The sequence below is a fragment of the Chrysemys picta genome, chromosome 11 (assembly GCF_011386835.1).
Source record: "Chrysemys picta bellii isolate R12L10 chromosome 11, ASM1138683v2, whole genome shotgun sequence".
Lineage (NCBI taxonomy): Eukaryota > Metazoa > Chordata > Testudines > Emydidae > Chrysemys > Chrysemys picta.
In genome coordinates, this window is record NC_088801.1 from 64,297,317 (window position 1) to 64,320,855 (window position 23,539).

Here is a 23,539-nt window from a genome sequence, read left to right on the forward strand (position 1 = left end):
CCTTGGTACCCGCAGAAGCTGGTAACTCAGGCTGCAGCTTTTCCTAGCTCCCCGTCTCCCATCACTGCTTTATTTCTACTTTATCTGAACTGTACCGGTAACCATGGAAATACCTAGTGATGCTGACTCCTGCCTCAACCTTCCTCACTGCAGAGCCCCTTTGAAAGGTTTTGCAGACACAGTACAGTGCATATGATGCCTCTCAGAATTAATTCATTGCCTTCCATTTAGTTTCCTCCTCCTAATGGAAAGAGAGAGAAATCCCAGATCCTCTCCCAAACTGGCCCCCCTTGCAGGGCACTGTAAAATGGTCATATTCTGATATTTCCTACTATGGCCGAGAAACTGGCAGTGATGGGATTCCAGCTGTGCCCTGGACCTTTGGGGTTGAAAGAGCAGCCCCTACAGCCATCCTTCCATTAGTGCTTAAAATGATCAACCAAAAAGGTGTGAAAACAAAATAGTCAGGCCTGTTGGGGGCTGCTTTTATCACCAAGGTACAATTTCTGTTCACAAGGCATCTTCCTTTTCCTTTTAAGTCGAAATCATATTAGATGCCACTTCAGGCACCACATAAAATGTTAACCAAATTCACACACACAAAAAAAACCTTTGTTAAGGTTAAGGGATGGGTGCAGGCAGACGGCAGTAGTTTGCATGGCAGGATGGTCTTGTGGTAATTGTACCAGACTGGGAGTCAGGAAATCTGAGTGCAATTCCTGACTCTGCCTCTGACTTCCTGTGTGGCCTTGGGTAAGTCATTTATTGTTCTTTGCCTCTAGTCCCAGTCTCTAAAATGAGGGAAATAATCCAATGGGACCCTGAGCTCAGCTGGGGCTTCTAGCTGCTACTGTAATAGAAATAATAATAAAAATTAGCTAAATTTAAAAAAGAAGCTTATCACGGGACATGTCACTTAGCACTGGTCCGGCGCCTCCTCCTGGTTACTCTGGGGATTAGCTTGAGGCTGACGCCCTCCCACCCATGGTTTGCACACCATCACTCTGTCCCCATTGCCTGCCTGCAGCCCCTCTGGCAGCCTCAGGAACCACAGCATCTTCCTTGTGACTTAGCCCTCCGGCATCACCATCCATGTTTCCCCCTTCCAGGGGTGAGTGTCTCAAAGTCCAATAATCACACCACTTCCCCGGTATTGAGTGTGGGGGGGACCTGGGCCCATTACTCTGGGTCCCACCCAAGGGACCCTGTGGATAGCAGCCTCGTGTTGCAACTCCTTAACTTCTCACCATGCTGCTGTGTCTCGCTGGGCCACTTCCCCACATCCCCTGCACCTTCTTCACCCTTGCCTCAGGGCATGCAACTACCCAGTGCCAGCAGCCAGCCAGCCAGGAGCTCCCTCTTGCTCCCCTGGTCTTCGCCAGCAGTTGCTCTGTCCAAGGTGCTGCAGTTCTCTCTCCCTGCTAGAAACAGTCCTCACTCCTTGAGCTTCCAACAGCAACTAACCCAGCCCTGCCCTGCAGCTCCTCTTATCTGAGCCTGCCGGGCCCAGAATGGTTGATCCCTGCAGTTCCTCCCTGATTGGCTGCGCTGGTGTGGGTCACTCGGAGGACTCTTCTCCCCTGCTCCCTGCTGAGGTTAACCCTTTACGTGCCAATGTGGGGCGGATGCCCCATCACAAAGCTAAAAACCCAGAAAATGCCGAGTTATGTCTTCACTGAACAAACAAGGCATGCAGACTCTCTTTCTTGCCCCTATATGGGATATGTCTACATAGCAGCTGGGAGGGTGCAGGACAGACACACAAGCCTTGCTTGAGCTAGTGTGCTAAAAATAGCTATGTGGTATGAGTGACGGGGGCTAGCCACCTGAGTGCATAGGGGCAGGTCAGGCAGGATTGTACTCAGGTGCCGCAGCCACGTACTATACCATGCTATCTTGAGCAGAGGTAGCATGCTTCTTTCTACCTGTGCTTGGAAGCACCCTCCCAGATGCTGTGTAGACGTACCCGTAGATTCTAGCTTCCCATTTTTCCTTCTTTATGGGTAGGGTACAGAAAATGTGTATGACAGAGCATAGGTTTTCTGATTTGCTTCACAAATACGCATCTCCAATGCTAAGTATGATGATTTGTCGCCATGCTAACCTTTGCTCGTCTCATTTAAGTGCTCTAATTTCATTATCTTGGGATGTGAGGATCATCTATGGAGACAAGCCAGCTTTATGTCTAATGACATTTGGAGAACTGGTGCGTACATGCATCATAGGGCTCGATCCTGGAAGGACATAAGCACCCCCCATGAGATGCTGAATGCCCTCAGCATCTAGCTGGATCAGGTCCATAGTGACTGTGGATGTTATCTGTCTGGTCAGGAATTTGTGAAATTCTTGCATATGTGCATCCTATGACTGTAAGGAAAGCTGGAAGGGAGCACACCCACTACATGCTTTATGTGTGAGGCACTCTGGTTTTTGTGAAGACTGATGAAATGAATCTGTCTGCTATGGATGGATTTAATGGTTTATTTTTTTCTCGGGCCTGGGCAGAGTTGAGGTGGTTTGAGTGTCTTGTTTGAGAAGTGCAACCTTAATTCTGCATTTCCTGGGTGTCCAAAGGGTTGTATTCTGATCTCTAATTTTCTTTAAAGGCAATATGCACTCACTGTTGATCTGGGCCTACAGCCTTAACTTCCCAGGCACAAAGGTTCATAATTTTTTTAATAGTTCTGACCTGGAACTCAGGAGCAAAGGAAGCTATAAGCTGCTTGATTTCCTGAGGACTGAAGGAGGGAAGCCTGACTTCACCATGCCTTCTAAAGTCCTAGCATGGGCCCCAAAATAGGACACTGCCTGGCAAATGCATCGACCCCCCTCCCCACTGAGCCATATGAATGGGGCTTCTCAGAGCCCTCTGCACTCAGTTCAGTCTTTAGGAGGGTTTTCAGGGGTCCCTGCTATTCTTTCCCCCATGTCTTATGTTTATGGGACCCCACAAGGAGCTTTGGAGGAGTCTGTGGAGGAGCAGAGCTGTGGGGGCAATTGGAGGACCATGAGGGTACTGCTTACTAGCCGATGGGGGCTAGGTGGAGGAGCTGGAGAGCAGCTTCGTCCTTTGGGAGAAGGCAGCGAAGCACTAGACTGGAGCCTCCCTGGCTTCTGCAGATGGTGAACCTCCTGTAGCTGGCAGCTGTGAGACTCGCTTTTGATGAGTCACAGGAAGCTTGCTGGGAAGAGAAGTCAGGAGAGTCCTAGTGCTTTCCTTGCTTGCTTCTCTTATGCCTCTGTGCTGCTTCAGGGGTCCCCCATCCCCCATAACTCCTAGCAAGACACCTGTTCCACCCCATACCCTCATGCTCTCCCATAACCCCAGTCCCATGCATGCCCCCATCAAACTAGCTTCCTCCATTTCCTCATGCCTTCCTCTTACTGGAGATGTGATTTGTGAGGAAGAAGGGCTTCCAGGAAGGCCTGACCCCTAGGTGTTTTGTTGCCCAGGGTGGAAAACATTTTTCGCTTCCTCCTCCCACCCCCAGGTTGCTTTGGCAACCGCCCCAATCGCCCACCTCTAAGGCCAGCTTTGATTCCAAGAGGAGAGATGGGCTGATGTGGGCACTTGGAGCCAGCTCGTGGGCACAGGAGAATGCAGAGGGGGAAGCATTGGTGCATGCCAGTTATTTTTACCTGACTGACTGCTGTGACTCTTGGAGTCAAAAAGACCTCGGGAGGCCCACAGGGAGTGGGGACTGGGTGAGAAGAGGGGGTTGGGAGGAGGAGATCAGGCAGGGCATTGCCCCTCTCCCTCTGGACTTCCTGGATTCTATGGTAGGGGAGACCCCTCAGTGAACCTTAGGATGTTTCTCAGCCCTTTTCAGAAGCTCCAGGCACCATGCTGGGTCTCCCACATCATTCCACAAGACTTAAGAGGCTTGTTGGGTCTCCTCACAAACCTTTTTTGGGGGGAAATGGCCTCTGTTCCATTGACCAGACTCCCCAGAGATAGGGTTTTACTATGGGGTCTAACTCTGCAAGGAAAAGGGACAACAACTTGCTGTTTAAAACTGTCTTCATCTTCCATTTGACGTGTAATTGCGCCCTTATCCAGCAAAATGCTTAAGCATGTGTGCCTAACTCTACATTCATGAGTAGTCCCACCGGCTTCAGTGAGACTACCCATGTGCTTAAAGTCAGGCATGGGCTTAACTGCTTTGCTGGATTGGGATTTCAGTTCACCTTAACTGATGTTTCAAAAAGAAATTAGACTTTTATCAACTAAATTTTAGTCCTGGGCACTAGATAGCCACGGGAGCTCAGTCTATTAAGTTTGATCTCTTCTTCTGTCTTTTTTGCTAGGAAGTTGCCCTCCCCTCCTGGAAAACAAGTTTGACAAGTTTTGAAACTCTATTCAACACTTTTTTCAATTTATAGTGTGTCATAATTCAGAAGCGCCTGATTTGATTCTGTTCAAATTTGGCTTTTTAAAAAAATCTACCCTAACCGAATCTACCTCCTGATCTAACATATGGATTTTGAGCCCAATAGGTAAACTGTACAGCAGTGGAGGCAAAATTGGATGTTTGACAGGAGTTTAGTTGCAAGCTGAACCATGGAATATTGGTGACAAAGGTCCCCTACTCACAACATCTTAGCTCTGCTGGATATTTCTCGTCTTTCTCGGTCGCTGGAAATAAGCAAACCTGGGGCTCAAATAATGGAGCTGACAATGAAACACCAAATAGAAAAATAAAGCGGAAAAATAAAAACACTCCCCCTCCATAATGCAGAAAATGAGACCTCCTTTTCAGCATGTACAGTACGTAAAACCCGTGTAGGATTTGGACTGGTATAGCTACAGAAATACCGCATGCTGCTGCCTGTGTGCAGTGGGTGCATGTGTGTGTGTGTTTGGCAGTGGCACAAAGGAAACCCATTGATGAAATTCATAGGATTAGAGGCCTGATTCCTGGGGACACACTTGGCTGAATGCAATTAAAATGCCTGTCAGGCATTTGATACCAGAAACCCCTTGACAAACTGCTTAAGCAGACGCAAATGCAGTATCCTATTGTGAGTGAATGATGGCGGAGCTGGCTGCCTTGTCATCCTTCTCGAAAATTCTGTGGCCAGTGAGCTCCCTCTTCCTCTCCCACTCGCCCTCTTTTCCTTTTCACCACTGCAGGGACTTTTTCTAATTTGCCGTTTTCCTTTTCCCAATGTACACATGGTAGATGCAAGCTGGTGGCTTGCAGACTGCGTCTGTCTGGAGATAGGCAGCGAGCCGATGGATAATAACGCTCCGGGAGAATGATTATGCAGCAGTTAGTTAAGGATAGGCTTTTGTGGTATGGCAGCATATGAGCTGGTAATGATTTTCTTTTTTAAAATGTCAGCTTTGTGTGATTTCGGAAAATTAAAAGAAAACCACCATTGTGTTGTAGCATTCCGAATTCAGTCTGCTGGGTATTAAGTGCTGCATTAGTGCACATTGGATCAGTTCAAGATGTGTATATAGTACATGCTGTATGTTTATATGTATCTATATATGTATCTGTTAGTAGAACAAAAACAATTAGTTTTTTTTCCCGTTAGCTGAAGAAAATATCTTGTTTCATCAAAAATAAAATATTATCACTCCTTTTTTTTTTATTGGCTTATTTTAACAGATTCTCCAGCCTTTTGTCTCTGACGAGGCGCACTGATTGGGATCTGCTTATTCCACAGATCAAAAAGGTAAGGCACATTATTTTTTAATATATTTATAAGCAGATAGGAGTATGGAGTTCATACTGATATGATCTTCTAGAAACGTATGTGCTTCTTCATTCTGTCATACTGTGCTACGTTACAGCTTTAGTTGGGCATTAAATCTGATCTCAGTGCAGACTGTAAAAGTTGCTTTTAATATGTATGTATAAGCTTAGATTGCTTGATCTGTGGTGACTACCTCATCAGGTCAGTCATTTCAGCCACAGTGGCCCCCAAAGGGGTGCATACTAACGTCTGTTTACCTGCTTACATGGATTTGGAACCCCTATGAAAGCTGTACAAAATCCTCCATCCACACTGAGAGTTAATAGCGTTCGAAAGGGGAATCTTTTTAATATGGGTTTTAGTGTAACTGAAAGCTACATATGATACTAAGAATGGGGTTAAATTCATCGGCTTGCTTTAGCCAGGTAAGATCTATCACAGAACTCAGACCTGGAAGCGTAGAGATGGCTTAATACTCTATCATTTTCATGGGTGGCAGGGGAAATTGCTGTTAACCCCCACCTTGCTGCCAGAAAATGCCTTGGCTTAGGTTTTGGTGCATGGAATTTTAATGTACCAGGTATATGGGGCAACACTGAAGGAGCACATTCCCCATATTTATTAGATACGTCATTCAGCACAGAAGAGGCTCTTCCTACATGTTGTTACAAAAGCAGCAGAATCTGCTATTTATGAATGTTTTGTTACTGAAACTTAAATGAGAATGTATATTCTCCTTCTCTTTCTTGTTTCTGTTGTTTAGTCCTTTGAGACTATCTGCATAGCATAGAGGCCTACTAGAGAAGTCACTGGAGAAAGGAGCTCTTTTGTGATAGGGCCCTCAGAATGAGGACCTTGCAAACTGTGTGAGATTTTTGAAAGGATCTAAGTGTCTTAGGAACACAAATCACATTGATTTTTCAATGGAACTCATAGTCCTAAGTCACTTGGAAGTTTTTTCAAAACTGCCTGTGTGTCTCCTGTTTGGCTGGAGATAATGTGCGTGATCATCACTCATTAACCCCTATATATGCCATATTTCTCCCAGAATCTTCCAAGCCATACCTCCCAATGGGCATCCACTCAGTTGTCATGAAATTGATCAGGGTCCTTTAAGTCTATATGAATACCTTTGTTAAAAAACAAACAAAAAAAACAGATGTTTTGGAGAACTCCAACAATCAAACAAAATTCAGAAGCATGTTGTTCATTTTGCTTAACTTCTGCAGTTATATCTCATCACAAACCTACAGTAGTCTCCTAGAAGTAATGGGATTTCATTCATGTAATCTTTACACAAAGTCCATTGTCCTTTTAGCTGTTAAGAGACTGGTTATGCCAATATCAGTGCTGATTGAATGACTGAAATAAGAAAAGATCCAAATCTTTGCTTAAAAAAATGAAGCTGAACCAAACCCTGAATCAGTGTAGAATTCAGAAAAGTTTAACTTCTTTTAAAAATTAAGCCTCTAATCCTGCGAATATTTATACATATGCTTAACCTCTATGGGATTACTCATGTGCTTAGAGTTAAGCATGTGTGTAAGTGTTTGCAGGGTTAAGGTCCACACTTGCACATATGTCTTCATTATCCTGTTTCATGGTGTCTTCTGGGGATATCAGAAGCCCCCCAATCTCCCCCCACACAAACACAAAATTCAGCAAGAAAGGGAGTTCTTGTGGTATTTCCAGCCCGGGAGAAAGCAGGAATAATGGAAACTTTGTGAAAAAGCCCAGTCTCCTGAGATTTCCAGTGCGGTTTCCAGGTGTCAGATATTGGGATGAGTCAGAAAACATGTAAACCCAATGGTACTTCTGGATCTTTGCTCTCAGCTAACAGCAACTGCTAATGGGTTTCACTGTGAATTTTGGTTTAATATTTTCATTTATACTCATAATGAAATTGGACTTCCTGTACAATCAAAGTTGAGTGATAGATGCTACTTCTGAACTAAAACGAGTATGTTTTTCAGGCTGTCATCGGGCCATTCTGACATGCTTGATAATTATTTTCTGACCAGAATCTTGCCTGTAATGGATATTTTATATAATATACGTATATACATTCTTCTACAGCTCTCCCTCTTCTGACCATCATATTTCTTCTGTCTTTAGGGGGATTTCTGCTGTTTTTCAGATTTCCCTGGGTAATACATTTCTTCAAGGAAATGTTCTGTTTTGCATAGATGGTGTTAATAATATTTCCTCCCTGATATTTATTAACATGAGGACTCGTTATGGCTGAAAGGCATGGAGCAGCAATGTCTATAAAATTCTTTGATTCATAAAAAATATCTTCAACAACTTGTTTTAGGCTAAACACAAGTCATTTTTCTCTCCCCCCCCGCCAACCCTTGTAATTTCACTTCCATGGTCCTAGGGCAACAAGCCAAACTGCAGTACCAATCTGAATTAATTAACGCTTTCCAAACGGTGCTTCAAGGACTAACGCTGCTTACTAGTCTTGATGTCAGCGTTCAAGGTTTTGCTGCAGTACTGGAGACTTGTAAAGGAATGTTCTCTACCAGGATAAAATAAAGAAATAGAAGTGAGGTTGTCATCAACAGACCATGTTTGATTTGCATGGTTTTTTACCAATTAGTGAATGCTGAATCAAAATCTCAGAGTATGCAATTCCTTTGGATATAAAGCTTTTCCTCTCTTATGGAAATTCCTATTGAAGTGTGGAGCCATTTACCAAATCTTTTATGATCTCCTGAATGCAGAAAAAATCAAGTTTCATCTGTTTGTTTATACTGCGGAGAGAAGATGACTTAAAAATAAACTATATATAGTTTTATACCTCCAATTTATGCAGTTATAATTAATTTTAACCCTGTAGCTGTAGCCAGCTCCTTGGTACTCCTACTGCAAATTGTCCCTTCTGTCTACAGAAAAGAAAAGTAATAGGCTGCTATACTATACATTACGTATGCTGTTTCAGTTATTATATATTATATACACCTCTACCCCGATATAACACGAATTCTGATATAACGCGGTAAAGCAGTGCTCGGGGGGGGGGCGGGGCTGCGCACTCTGGCGGATCAAAGCAAGTTTGATATAACACGGTTTCACCTATAACACGGTAAGATTTTTTGTCTCCCGAGGACAGCGTTATATCGGGGTAGAGGTGTATTATTTATACTGTAATTAATCATTTGAAAACAACGTTATTTTCTCAAAGCAACCATTGGGTTGCTTACTGTATTAGATTTGTGCTAGGTTGACAGGAGGCATTTAACTAAAGTTACAAACCAGTGGAGACTGTGGAGAAATGGCAAAAAGAAGGGAGTTTTGGGGAGCAATAGGAATAAAGAACAGAAGCCAAAGAGTATAGAGGCAATGACGCCTTAGATTACACTTTCTGAACTCTTGGGCATGAAGCCGGAGTTCTGTGATATTTTGGTATCTACTTTATTTAAACAGATGACAGTGTGGCCACGTTCATTGAAGGCATTGAGAAATACCGAGTGTAACTTTTACTGGGAGTTGCACCAGTGGTGAGTCTAGGCCGCTGGGCCTGTCTGAATTCCTGAAATGAAATGGACATCTAGTTCTTAATATTGTTTATTAAGAGGTTTATCATAATATAAACACAGTGCAGATTCTTACCGTGCCCCTTTTTGAAAGAATCGACATTGCTGGTAAGCTGGAGTTCTACTCTAGAATTGTTCCAGGAGGAACCTCAATTTTTTATTCAGCTTCCCAGCCAAATTCATTGCACAGTCCACCAGTATCAGTGTTGTCTTTTCTTAAATCATGTGAAAAAAATATCCAAAGTGGATTAAAGCCAAGTCGCTCTTCTTTAGGACAGCTGAATGCTGAACATAAGTGTGCAATTTGGCCATTTCCTTTATTTTAGTGGCAGTAACATACATAGTTCCCTCTGTGTTGATTTTTTTTCTTTTTACCTTTCTGTCATAGACATTTATATGGCCCCGATTGCCTTGGTATGTGAGCACCTCACAATCTTCAATGTGGTTATCAAAACACCCCTAAATAGGGCAGTGCTGTTATCCCCATTGTACAGCTGGGGAACTGAGGCACAGAGAGGCTAAGGTCACACAGGAAGTTTGTGGCAGAGCAGGGACTTGAACTCTAGTCACCCAAGATGTTGGTTAGTAGCCTAACCACATTAATCCTCCTGTATTCAGTAGAATACACCCCCTCTCCTCAAGGCCCTGTGGCGATGCGTAAGATGGACCTCTTATCGGACACAGCCCATCGGTGACACTTCCTCAGTAGCTTGGCTACAAAGTGCAAAGTGAGACTGGGTCAAAAACTAAACCCAGATCAGTTGCACAGCATTAGGCGCCGTTAACTAGAGGAAGAAAGGTGATTAAGGCACAGGCCTGGTAGACAGGAGACTTGGCTTCAACTTCTGCAGGCTGCTCCTTGTCACTTTTGAAACACTTTATGTGTCTGTGCCGCACTTTTCTCATCCATAAAAAGTGGGATGGTAGCATTTGTCTGCCTCCATGGGGAGCTGAGTCTGAGTCCTAAAGTTTGAAAAACACTTTGAGATCCTCTGGCAGAGGGAACTGTGCAAGTACAAAGTTTACTTAAGGAACCTAGATGCCAAAGTAACGGGAGCCTAGGTAGTATATTGACCTTAGAAATGGGTGTATTAGTAATAATAATTAATTAATAGCACAAATACATGAGGCTGAAATTTTATTTTCCCAGGAATCTACTGGTTAATGACTTGGCTCCATGTAAGGTTCCTTTCAATGTAAATTACATGGTGACCCCACAGTACTGAGTGAGGGTTAAGGTAGACATGATGAATAGAAGTGAGTCAGTTCCCTAGTCCCTTGTTGTACAAGATATTGCTGCTTACTTATGGGGGTGTCAATCATACTTAGATTGGTATGTGGGAGCAGGGAAAGCCAAAAAGAGATTGCATTGTCAGGAACAAGCAAAGAATACTGCTGACTCGTCATTTAAAAACCTGTAACATTCTCTGAAAGGCCAGGTACGAAAGCTAACCTCTTCTGCCAGTCCCTCTGATGGTCAGAAGGCAGTTTTTTGATTATTTATCACCCAAAGGAACCTCTAAATAGTTGTGCAATGCAGCATTTTCAGTGCCATTTTGGTAATACATTATTACAAAGCTTGTGAGAAATCATGGGCAATTTATTTTAGTACCTTGGGTGACAGTCAACTCTAGATCACAAAAGCATTTTCTGAGTCATCACAGTTCTTGCAAGGAGGTGACTTTCTAGGTGCATGTGGTTGTTGAATCAGATTAATTTTTTTTATACTGGCAGCTTGAAAATATTAAAACACTGCTTGATTGGATAAAACAAAAATGAGTCCGATTTAAGGAAGCTACTTACCACTTACACAGTGAAGAAATGTTCAGAAGCTACTAGTGGGAAAGGAAAGTAATGTAGGATGAGAGCAAAGATCCTGGGGTTGTATGTTACTCACAGGGTAAAAATTTCAAAATTGCTTAAGTTCCATGGATTCCTAAGTCACTTACTTTTGAAAATGTTATCTCAGCCTTTGTGCAAAGCTCTGAGGAATATCACTGGGAATTGCATGTACAGAACAAAATGGTTTGATGTGGCCCATAACTACTAAGGAAAACATTGGAAAGGGCAGTTGGAAAACCAGATCAGCAGTTCATGTCGAGTTAGGGTACTCAGCAGTGTTTTACATCATTCTTCCTCTGCTGTCTTCTCCCGTGCTAATGGTCATATTAGACTATTTTGCTCATTCAGAGATGAGCCATTAGTTAGAGTTCTTCAGAGTCTTTAACACAGACGTGTGGCAAAGCTACTCAGTTATCCACCTCTAGTCAGTGTCTTCCATCTCCTAACTTTTTATGGTCACTGACATTCTCCAAAATACTGGACTAAAAGAAGGCAGTTTGCAAAAATAACTCTTAGCTCCTATTCTGTTCTCAGTAGACTGCAAAAGGAATCTGATTGGGTCCTATATCAGTCTTCAGATAATGTAAAATGATTTGCACACCCTTTTTTTTTTTTATACAAAAGGGTGTTCTACCAGTAGAACTGTCTTTACGCTGGTGACATTACAGTGCAAAACTATATGGCCAGATCCTGATCTGGTGTAAATAAGCCTTGCTCCATGGCAAACAACAGAGCTATGCTGCTTCACACCGCCTCAGGCTCAGACCATAGTGTGAGCTTTAAGACCTGGGTCTTGCACAGATTTATGCATGTGTTTATCGCTGTGCCCCATGAGCTGACCCATTGACTTTAATGGGACTATTCACAGTGTGTGAAGTGAGGCACACGTAAAAGTCCTTTTTGCAGAACTGGGGCCTACAGTTTTGTTTGGGCAGCAAGGAAGCTATACGTTAACTAATGATTGCTTCTCTCTTGCAACTGTATTTTATATTTTTCTATGAATGCGCAAATGTAAGATTAGGGTTTTGTTGTAATTTCTATGCTGCTTATTAGCAGAAGGGAGAAAAAGTAGGATTGACCTTATTTTGTTTAAATGGTGGCTTGAAGCCTTTCTTGTCTGGTAGGGTTTTAAAAGTATGTCAGATATGGAGAGATTTAAGATGAAGCCATGTAGGAGAATGGCCGTTAGGGAGGAAAATGGCAGAACTAAAAAGGTTTGAAAAGTTGTTGATGAGCATGTGTGTTAAGGGACAAATTCTGCCCTTGGATTCACTTCACTCAGAGCCATGCTGTCATAGCAAGGAGTTTGAACTGCTAAATATTTCCTGTCCATGTAGTATTCCCACAGACAAATGGGTAATCTTCTTTGAAAACTGCTATGGTTCTACTTGTGAATGTGTTTGAAAACAAAAGTGCCCCATGTGTTCCACCTGAAATCAATGGCAACGTTCCTTTCACTTCACTAAGAGGAGAACCAAATTATTGGATTCTAAATTCTTTAGGGTTGGGCAATGTGATTTAGGATTTGTCTGCACATAAGTCAAACTAGTTGCAAAACTCTGTCAGACCCTCCTCATTTGATTCAAGAATGGCTTATTTTTATTTAGCTTAAACCTGTTCCTAATTGATTTAACTCTCTATAAGCCAGGTTTATATTGATTTCAGGGGTCCATGCAACCTTTTGCACGGATTTGACCAACTTGATTTTAAATCACACCTGTTGTTAAACCATGGCTACTAAAGATGCAGACATGCCATTACCTTGCCTCCCACCAGGTGCTGCACACCCTCGTGTAACCACATGCACACCCTCATGGTCCTCTCGGGGGGGGGGGGGCGGCGCGGTGGCTAGCACCTCTCAGGATCAGGTCTTAGATTCACGCATATTCCCTTCCCTAATGAGTTTACCATCTCATGGCTTTCTTGTGCTCTCAGAGAAGTTAAAGAGAGTGCTGCCATTGATTTCATATGGTTATAAAGTGCAGTGTAAATCTGTAATGCTGGATACATGCTTTTTATTATTAACAGTAATAAAATGTGCTTAAATTAATCTTGTTATGGAGTCATAATTAGGAATACATGCTGTTAACGTGCCTTTGTAGTAGGCAGTTGTTACACTGTATCATCTAAATATAAGATAAAACACAGAACCGCTGTTACATTATACTGGATTTATTTATTAACATATGTCTAAAAGAGCTTTAGACTTACTGATTCATAGATTCTAAGGCCAGAAGGGACCATTGTGATCATCTTGTCTGACCTCCTGTATAACATAGGACATAGAACTTCCCCAAAATCATTCCTAGAGCAGATCTTTTAGAAAAATATTGAAATCCAATTAAATCCAGACTTGATTTAAAAATTGTCAGTGATGGAGAATCCACCACAACCCTTGGTAAATTGTTCCAAATTGTTCCACACTCAAAACAATGTGTCACATTCACACAGTCGTTTATTTTCCGTCTTTCTTTTTATAACCACAATTAAAAATGGAGGAAATTCAAGCAAAAAGCTGCAATGCTTGATATTGTTGCGGATGTGATTGGCACCCGGAGAAGAGAAACAACTGGTCCCGTGTGGGTATTGGAGAGATTTCAAACGTTTACCCGACTCGTTCAGTGGCTGCAGTGGTCTGCTCACAGAAAACTCATTGCAGATTCAGGGCCTTTGTGTGCTCTACCATGCAATGACTCTGATCCAGCAAGCTCGCCATGGGAATTCCATAGTTTATATTGTAAGCTCTTTGGGACAGGGACTGTCTTTTCACTTTGTGGCTATGTGCACACTGCAAACAAAAACACCAAGAACCCATGGCAGCTAGTCTCAGAGCCTAAAAGTAGCTGTGTAGATGTTCCATCTCGGGCTGGAGCGCAGGAGCCTGCGAAGGGAAGTGCTCTTCAGAGCCCAAGCCAGAAGATTGACATGGTTGTTTCTAGGCCTGAGTCTGGGCCTGAGACTTGCTGCAGCAGAGTTGGTTTGTTTGGTTTTGCCGTGTTTACAGTGCTTACAGGAGCGCTGCCAGCTTTTCCGCCACTCTAGGCGGCGGAAGGTCCCACCCCGAAATGCCGCCCCCCGACAGAGGCGGCGGAAGGTCCCGCCGCCGAAAAACGCCGCGGTCGCCGCCCCCCAAATTGCAGCGCCTTAGGGTCGCCTAATGGGTTGCACCAGCCCTGAGTGCTTAGAACAATGGCGTCCTTTCCCTTGAACGGTGGCCCCTAGGTACTGCATTAACACAAATAATAATAATAACAACAGCCACAGAAGACTTGCAGAAGTGGATCCTACAACTATATTTCCTGCAACATCTAGGAATGAAAGTTGGGCAAATACAACAAACATTTCTGCAAATATTCATTCGAGTCTTAAATGTATATACTAGGACTGTGTTCGTGCTCCTTTTCTGTTTGCTTTCCAAACACTTATTTTCAAGTGGATTTTTACCAGTGGCGATGATCATGAAAAGTCAATGTTTGGCTCTAATGCTCAATCATGACACTACCTGAAAGCAAATGTCAAACTGTAACTAACCAACAATAGTGTGACTCCTGGGGTAGGTCTATACTTACCTCCGGGTCCAGCGGTAAGCAATCGATCTTCTGGGATCGATCCCGGAAGTGCTCGCCATCGACGCCGGTACTCCTGCTCCGTGAGAGGAGTACGCGACGTCGACGGGGGAGCCTGCCTGCCGCGTCTGGACCCGCGGTAAGTTCGAACTAAGGTACTTCGACTTCAGCTACGTTATTCACGTAGCTGAAGTTGCGTATCTTAGTTCGAAGTGGGGGTTAGTGTGGACCAGGCCTTGGATTGCCGTTGTCACTGTTGCAGTTAGATAAGGAAATCAAGATTAGCACTGTAGGTGGATCATTATAGAAGTCATCTGGTCAAGGAATAGAAACAGTATCACAGGATTTTAAGTAACAGCTTGCTAACAGTTTACAAATCAGGAATAAACGGCTGAAGACATTTACAAATAACATTTGAATAATAAAAAAAAAGAAATTTCTCTGTGGACATCTCACAAATAGAAAACAGAGGCAACGTTTGACAAATAAATTGTTCTAAATTTTTCAGCCCCCACTAATTCTGAATTTCCTTGACTCAGTGGGGTTATGTCAGACATGACATTCGTAACTGAACGTGTTTAACGTAGGTCTGAGTCCTAGATTGGGAGCTCACTGGGGCAGGAACTGGCTTTTTGTTCTTTGGACAGTGCTAGTCCACTGGGACCCTAGTCAGAATCCGTAGGCATTACCAAGATAAAAACAATATATCATAATAATCTAACATTAATTTCTTCTCAGTGCCCCTGGCATGCTGTTGTGTCTCATCCCATATACAACAATATTCTGTCTATCTACCAAGGGCATTTGTAGACTTGATTGGTCTCCAGTTTTCTGCCACTACTTTTCATTCACCATAGTTCTAGTCACTAACAAATTAGTAACTGCAGCCTGCATGCCTGTGCATAATCCTGCTTTGGACAGGAACAGTCAGATCCCCGTAAGAGCTTCTGTTGGAAGGCACTAGAGGGGGCCTGGGGAACAACTCAGCAAGTCTCTCTGGCTGCCTTGTGTTGTTTTTTTAATAGCTTTACTGGTTGTCAGCATGCACAGTGGTTGTCAGCATGCACAGGAGGTAGTAGTGGGCTAAGGGGATATGCTAAAAAGACACATTTAGACCTTGTGCATGTAGCAGGGGGTAATCCAAATATGGGTCCCACCAGCATAGATTGATCACCCTAAGGCACTTCTGCTAGTGCCAGCCCACAGCCATCTGCTGTACTGACACATTGGTCTATTTCAGACATGGAAGTCAGTGGGGGTTGTAGAATTGAGCCCTGGAACCTCTAGGTTTGGCAGTTCATAGTCCAGGCACCTCTGGGCTTGTTGCATCAGTTATGAATGCAAAAAAAAAAAAATTGTTTGAGCCCTGGCACGTAATTGCTTGAGTCCCCGCACCTCTTTCATTACAAATTAAGCACTGTCTTCACTGCAATTAAACACCCCTGGCTGGCCCGTGGCAGCTGACTGAGACTCAGGCAAGGGGCTGTTTAATTGCAGTGTAGATGTTTGGGTCCCTCCCACCTCACAGGGTTCTAGAGGCCAGGCTCCAGCCCAAACCCCAATGTCTACACCTCAGTTGAACATCCTTTAGCCTGAGCCCCACAAGCCTGAGCTAGCTGGCACAGGCCAGCCACAGGTTTTTAATTGCATAGTAGACATACCCTCTGAGGGTACCAGCGTCAGTACTTGGGAATTTGCTCTCTACACTGTCTGTCTGTCAAGTGCAAAGTAGTACTAGTGAGAATCAGAAGGCAGAAGTCTCTCTCCCCAGTTATATTGTTGCTTTTGCTGCATTTGATTGCACAACGGTTGCATTCATTTATGTCGTTGTTTGCATAAAGATTGGCACACAGTTGAGAGTAGTCTACATCTTCCAATTTATTTATGATCTCAAGTTCATTTTTAGATTTCTGATTTGTTCATGACATTTATTACAGTGCTTCTTAACAAGGGGTACGCGTACCCATTGGGGTATGCAGAGGTCTTCCAGGGCGTACACCAATTCATCTAGATATTTGCCTAGTTTTACAACAGGCTACATAAAAAGCACTAGCGAAGTCAGTACAAACTAAAATTCCATACAGACAATGACTTGTTTATACTGCTCTATATACTACACACTGACATGTAAGTACAACATTTATATTCTAATCGATTTATTTTATAATTATATGGGGAAAATTAGAAAGTAAGCAGTTTTTCAGTAATAGTGTGCTGTGACACTTCTGTATTTTTATATCTGGTTTTGTAAGTGAGGTGAAACTTGGGGGTTTACAAGAAAAATCAGACTCATGAAAGGGGTACAGTAGTCTGGAAAGGTTGAGAACCATTGATCTAGAGCAGTGTTTCCCAAACTTGGGATGCCGCTTGTGTAGGGAAAGCCCCTAGTGGGCCGGACCTGTTTGTTTACCTGCTGCATCCGCAGGTCCGGCCGATCGCGGCTCCCACTGGCCGTGGTTCGCTGCTCCAGGCCAATGGGAGCTGCTGGAATTGGCGGCCAGTACGACCTCTTGTTTTTTCTTACATTGCAGTGTATGAGACTTAGAGTAGGAAATCACTCCATCTGCTGTGGAAAGAGCAGTATATTTGCCTAATTTATCAGTACAATCCATATTAGAATATATGCAGAGGAGAAGCCAGCTGTGGGAGGAACAGGGAGTTTTGACACCCGGTATATGCGATGAGAAGGATGATGTGGGCCCTGCTTCTGAGGCTCCTGCAGTAGCCTTGTTCTGGAGCTGGTTGAAATGTTCTGAATTTTGATTTTTTTTTAAAGATATTTTTCATTGACATTTTGAAATGTGACCAAAAATAAATGTTGTTGCTTATCAAAAACAATTTGGTCTTTGGGTCTGAAATTCATTTTCCATGAACAGTCAAATGAACAAAACTGTTTCCTTAAATATTTAATGAAAGGGCAAACCAGGATACATGGCGCATTGAAATGTGGTTTTCCCTTTGCCAAAATGTTTGAAAGTGATTTTCCTCCCCAGTGTTCACCAAGCTCCAACTAAATCCATGAAGAAAAGAGATAACAATTTGGAATATACACAATGTCAAACGGTTATATCTGTGGCCAAGTATTTGCTTTCTGAATATTTTCTTAGCATTTATGTTTACATTTCTCAGGGCTCTTTTTATGCCCCCAGTAGCCATTTATAAGCCTGTAATAAAACTCTGATTGCCCCTCAAAATGCCTTGTGCTGAGTTATTAAAAGAGTCAGGGGACATACAAACACAAACTCTTGATCCTGATAAAAAAATAGAGTAACACTGGAATTCAAATTATTGTTTAAAAGGCTGTTGTCAGGATAAAAATCCTGGGGCAAATTAATTCCTGGGGTAACGTAGTTGACTTCGGTAGTCAGCGATGACTTTGGTCCAATGTGTGTGTGTACATGTGTCTCTATGGTATGTATTTTCAGGTCTATTTTAAAGCAATATCTTCTTATTTTATACTGAAAATTAAATCACTAAATTGAAATAATGTTTTAATAAATTGAATGTACTTGTTGTCATTCATCCTGCACTTTGTCCTGCTTAAAAACAAACACAGACTGGTTCTTTTTTAATTGTGCTAGCACCAAGGTGGTATGTTTAAGTTTCCATCCCTGAGAGAGACTGTATTAATCCTGAAATAAAATTGATTAAAAGGGCATGAAAAGGGTTCTGTTGGGCCTGATCCAGAGCCCGCCGACTTCAATGGAAACACTCCCATTGATTTCAGTAGGCTGTGGATGGGACCCATGAGGAACTGTGATCCCCTTCTCGGGCCTGGCCTCTTCACACCTGTGCCACTGTTTATTTAATGTATAAACCTTAATGGGAGGACATAAGTTTGTCAGAATCCCTTGAAAGGAAAATGCTCATTTGGCATTGCAGTCTTTGCTGTCCTCCTTTTAACAAAGTCCTTTTCTTCTTTAAAAGAAATAAGAAGAAATCGCATGATAAATTGCCGCCATCTTGTGAAGGAAAACCATGTGGTTTAACTCAGTACCTCAGAAGGCCTTTACAGATTTGCCGCCCTGTTTGTTTATAAGATTCAAAGACAGCATGATTTCATTTCCTAGCTATGTTGTCTACAAAGATCCTAGGAAGATGGATATATAAAGATTAAGGCGTGTTGAACATAAATCACGTGTGCAGCACTCGCAGAAACAATTAGTTGCTTGAAATGCTGAACCTGCCGGGTCGGAGTTGATATCAGTCCTGCTGATACGCTGCACAGCAACAGTGAGGCAACGGCACTCAAACTGTGTGAAGTTTCCTATTGGAAGGTTAAGCCAGTGGATTGAAGTGATCCTTGGAATATTAAAATCCACATATCCCCAGAGGAGGGCCTGCAGACTGTAATGTGGTGTAAGAATGAAAACTTGCTGAGGTAATCTCTCTCGCTAGCCCTCCTTCAGTTCTCTTCCCCGTCACCCTCCCCTGCCCCCCCCCGTTTATCCTGCTGTCCCTTGCTTCTGATTTCTCAGTGTCATCAGTATATTTTGTCAGTGGTTAGATTCGTCTAACAGCAGAAATATCACTAAAATTGTTCCGGGATCAAGGTTCCTTAGCTGCTTAGTGGGGATTAAGTCTTATCCACATCATTCAAAATTCACTACAATCTGTCCACTTCCACCTCCCAGGTTGATACAGCAAGGTCTGTAGTTTTCTGTTTATTCCTCTCTCTTTCTGGCCTGTTTCCTTCTCCCTCCGCACAGGAACTCTGCTTGGGGACAGTCTGCCTCTTTGAAGTGGAAGTAGATCAGCAGTCATTCATATCGCCTCTGCCTTCTACATGGCAGCTGTCTCCTTTGTGGCTCAGAAATCTCTTGACGAAACATTGAGTTTATCAGGTCAGGCACTTTGTGTCTAACTCCATGCCATTCTGCCTCTCGTGAGCTGCATCACTTAGTCCCGGAGCTCTCGTCCATATGCTTGGAAGGCAATCAAAATGGATACACTCTTTATTTTAACCAGTTGAAAGCAGCCGTTAGAAGCTTTTGTTAGTTTTGGCTTGTCAGACAGAATAGGCAAATTGTAAATGATAAAGTGGAAGGAAGAGGCATGCCCTTGCACCTTCCTCAGAAGGTTAGAAGGTTCTGTGCAAAGAGAGCGTGTGCTTAATTTAACACACATCCAGAGCAGTGGTGGGGATACTTATCTATTTAAATAGAGTTGATGGCTATTGTGTGGTTGCCATCTGTCCTCTTTCATGAAGAATAACTTATCTTCTTTTTTAACCCCATCTTATTGGACCTCCAAATCATTGGCCAGTCCACATTCGTTGCTGGATAAAAGAGCTGTCAGTTTTTCGACAGAAAAAAAAGTCTCCCTGTTGTACTTACACATGGGCCCCTTGTTTCCACAGAGTCTTGCACTGTTAGACAATCGTGATTGGTTTACAACACAGCGATCTTTTGAAATTCTGTCTGTCTTCTTATTCACATAGAGGGAATTTATCACAATCGTTATCAGCAAAGCACTTAGCACATGCTTAAGTCCATCCATATTCAGCAAATCTCATAAGCCAGTGCTTAACTTTTCATTGGGATTTAGTGCTTTGCTGAATCAGAGTGTATAGTACTTTCCTTTTACACAGTGTATTGGAGCTACCTCTGTTTGAATTATTCTGAATGGAACTGGGAGTCAAAATATATTTTATAATTAAAAAAGAAATTGGTAGAAAAATGACGGCAGGTGTTGGGGAATGGAGTAAAAGGGTAACCCATTGAAGGTTTCACAGGAAGATTTTGCTAGCAAGGAATGGGAGCATCAAAATAATTTAAAAACAGACTAGCCACAGTAGTTAATGTAAAGCAAATGTATAGTGCATTAGACAAAATGCGACATTTAATAGTGGCTTAGACTTTGTGGCTAGCACTGTGTAAATCCAAATCAGTTAGGGAGCAGTCCATTGGCCAGTGTCAGCAGACGCTGCAATTTCATAATCCGTAATTATGCTAGATCGTTACTACCATTGCCTATGAATGGCGAATAGAGTGAAGTTCTCCAATTCCTTGGGCCAGACTCTGTTCTAATTACTTTCAGGCCACCCTCGTAGGATTGCAGGTGTCACACAGTTGTAGATGGTGGTAGGATTTAGTCCATTATATATTTTTATCATTACATTTTTAGTAAAATATTTGCCACATTAACAATAAATGGTGTACAACTATGTGCTCTAGGAATTGTTTTTGGCAAGTTCTGTGGCCTGTGTTGTGCAGGAGCTCAGACAAGATAGTCCCTTCTGGCCTTGGAGTCTATGAATCTTCCTCAAACATTCAAACCCCCAATAGAAACCCCTCCCCTTCAACAAACCATTCAGCCATGAGAGCTTTTCTGAATGCAGGAAGTTGAAAGATTTCAAAAGATTTCCCGAAAGTGCTCGTAATCTCAATCCCAATCTGGAGATTACAGTCAGATTCTCAGCTCAGTAGCAACAGTGAAAATTTGGAGGAATTCCATTGACTTCAGTGGAGTCACTCTGGCTTTGCACTGGTATAAATTCAGAATCTAACCTCTTCTATTTTTGAAAAGACAGGAGAATGTTGAATTGCCCTGGGTGCCTAATGCAGTGTAATGCTTTGTAGACCTTAGAGTCCATGAATTAAAAAATCAACAGAGTCTTTGTTCACTTTGTTCGGTGGGCAGCGATCGATCCACCGGGGGTCGATTTATCGTGTCTAGTCTAGACGCGATAAATCGACCCCCGAGCCCTCTCCTGTCAACTCCTGTACTCTAGCGACACGAGAGCGCAGGCAGAGTCGATGAGGGAGTGGCAGCAATCGACTCACCGCGGTGAGGACACCACTGTAAGACGATCTAAGTACGTCGACTTCAGCTACGTTATTCACGTAGCTGAAGTTGCGTAACTTAAATCGATCAACCGCCCAGTGTAGATCAGGGCTAAGTAGTAAAATGCTGTACACCTTGCTGAGATGACATGCTTAGTGAGAAGGTTTGTGGCCTCCAGTACATGCGGAGGCACTTTGCTGGCCATGAGAAGCAGTAACAAGCTTGGGTCATTACTTTCCTCATAGCAGGTGAAAACTGGAAGATGGTTGATGCAAGAGAGGAGTAAGAAAGTAATTGAATTGCAAACTCTTTACTGCAGTGTGTTGGTATGGTTTCATGAGATTTCTAATCTATACATCCCATAGACATCTAAACGTTATTGCAGAGCTTGAGGGAAAGGATTTGAAATGCCCAGCATTATATAAAGTGCTGCATAAATTCATTTCTTAATATAGCCTAGACTAGAGCAGCTGCTATGGAATAGTCTTGCAATCTCCACATTGAATCAGCAAGGTGGTAATCAGCATGCACTGTGGCTCCCTTTCTGCATAATGACAAGTTGCACGCAGTGATCTGAAAGCCAGCGTCATCTCCTTATTACTACCGCAGCATGCCAGAGTCCTTCCATTGGAGATACCGCTTAGACAGAGATGAACGTTATGTACAAAACATAATTAGGAATATGCACGAAACAAAGACTTTTAAAACATTGGTACTTCCATTTTTTGAATTTTGGTTGAGGCTTTCTGTTAGTATGTCTCTGTTATTGTTTCATTGCAGCCACCACCAGTTTGATCTTCATAGAAAGCAGGCTGTTAACCCTACTGAATAAAAACACTTCAAAAAAAGGTTTGGGGGGTAAGGGGTGTTGTTGCAGACTCGTTCATCCTCTAAGCAAAAATAACAAGCAATTATGCCATTGTAAAAGAAAATGTAGGTAATTATAGTTTGGGTAATTGTACAGGAGAGCTAATGTCTGCAAATCCTGAGACAGAACATTGCCACCCATACTAAAATAGGTTCTGAGGGTGTAAGGTGATAACCATGCAAATGAAGTTAGGTTCAAAGTGATGGAATATGATGGTTACCCAAATAGGTGAAGAGGAAATATATTCCTTCTGGTAAAATGATTTTTTCAACCTACAGTGAATTTATTTTGTAAGTTATAAAAATTAAAAACAGAATGTAGGCAAAATCACTATTTGTCAGATCCCTATTTATTGTGAATTTATAGTGCTTTGCATCAGAAAAGGTGTGCTTTAGAAAAAGAGTTTTTAGAGGGACTTATCAGAAGATTGATGGTGAGGGGCAGTTCTGTAAGCTTTACTCAGGAAGACTGTGCAGCCCATAATATTGGATAGTTCCTCAGAAGAGCTCAGACATCCATGTGTGATTTATAGAAATATCTGGCTGGCATAGTGTAACACTGACAAACCCCGGTTGTCGGCGGGCGGGATCGAACCTGGGACCTTTGTGCATGAGCCGCTACCGCATGAACTAAAAGCCAACTGGCTGTTAGCTAAAGCTGTAGAGCAGACTCACTTTATATCGCTCTCTAAGTCAGGGGTTCTCAAATGGGGGGTCAGGATCCCTCAGGGGGTCACGAGGTTATTACACGGGGGGTCGCGAGCTGTCAACCTCCACCCTAAACCCCACTTTGCCGCCAGCATTTATAATGGTGTTAAATATATAAAAAAGAGTTTTTAATTTATAAGGGGGGTTCCACTCAGAGGCTTGCTATGTGAAAGGGGTCACCAGTACAAAAGTTTGAGAACCACTGCTCTAAGTGGTCTCAGTGCCACTAGATGGGACAGAACACCACACCCAGAAGGTGTGAGGGTTACAATAGCTCTGGTGTGTCTGTTCAAACCAACCCCCGATGCCTTTTCCTTGTTTTACCACTACTTCACCCATTATAAACAAAACCCCACACCACTAAAAAAAAAAAAAAAAAGGGAAAAATAAAACTAATATTAAATAGCAATTATGAAACTAATCTAACATTTGCCAGCCATTGCTCTGATCACTCTGCCTGTATGTTGCATCCCCTTCTCTACCTTTTTGTTTCATCTTTTTAGGGTCACATCGTACAGCTGATGA

At 42.8% G+C, this 23,539-nt stretch overlaps 1 protein-coding gene across 50 annotated transcripts in view; it reads left to right on the forward strand.

The window, feature by feature from the left end:
- Positions 1 to 23,539, forward strand: part of MAP2 (microtubule associated protein 2) — a 342,492-nt gene that overhangs the window by 149,379 nt on the left and 169,574 nt on the right. For 29 of the 50 annotated variants that reach the window (XM_065561008.1, XM_065561032.1, XM_065561010.1 and 26 more), the window contains one exon: positions 5,619 to 5,685. The gene's annotated coding sequence lies outside the window, so the exon portion shown is untranslated. Of the gene's footprint in view, positions 1 to 4,831; positions 5,318 to 5,618; positions 5,686 to 23,539 lie in introns of those variants that run through there. The other 21 variants (XM_065561009.1, XM_065561013.1, XM_065561020.1 and 18 more) reach the window with 6 other exon arrangements.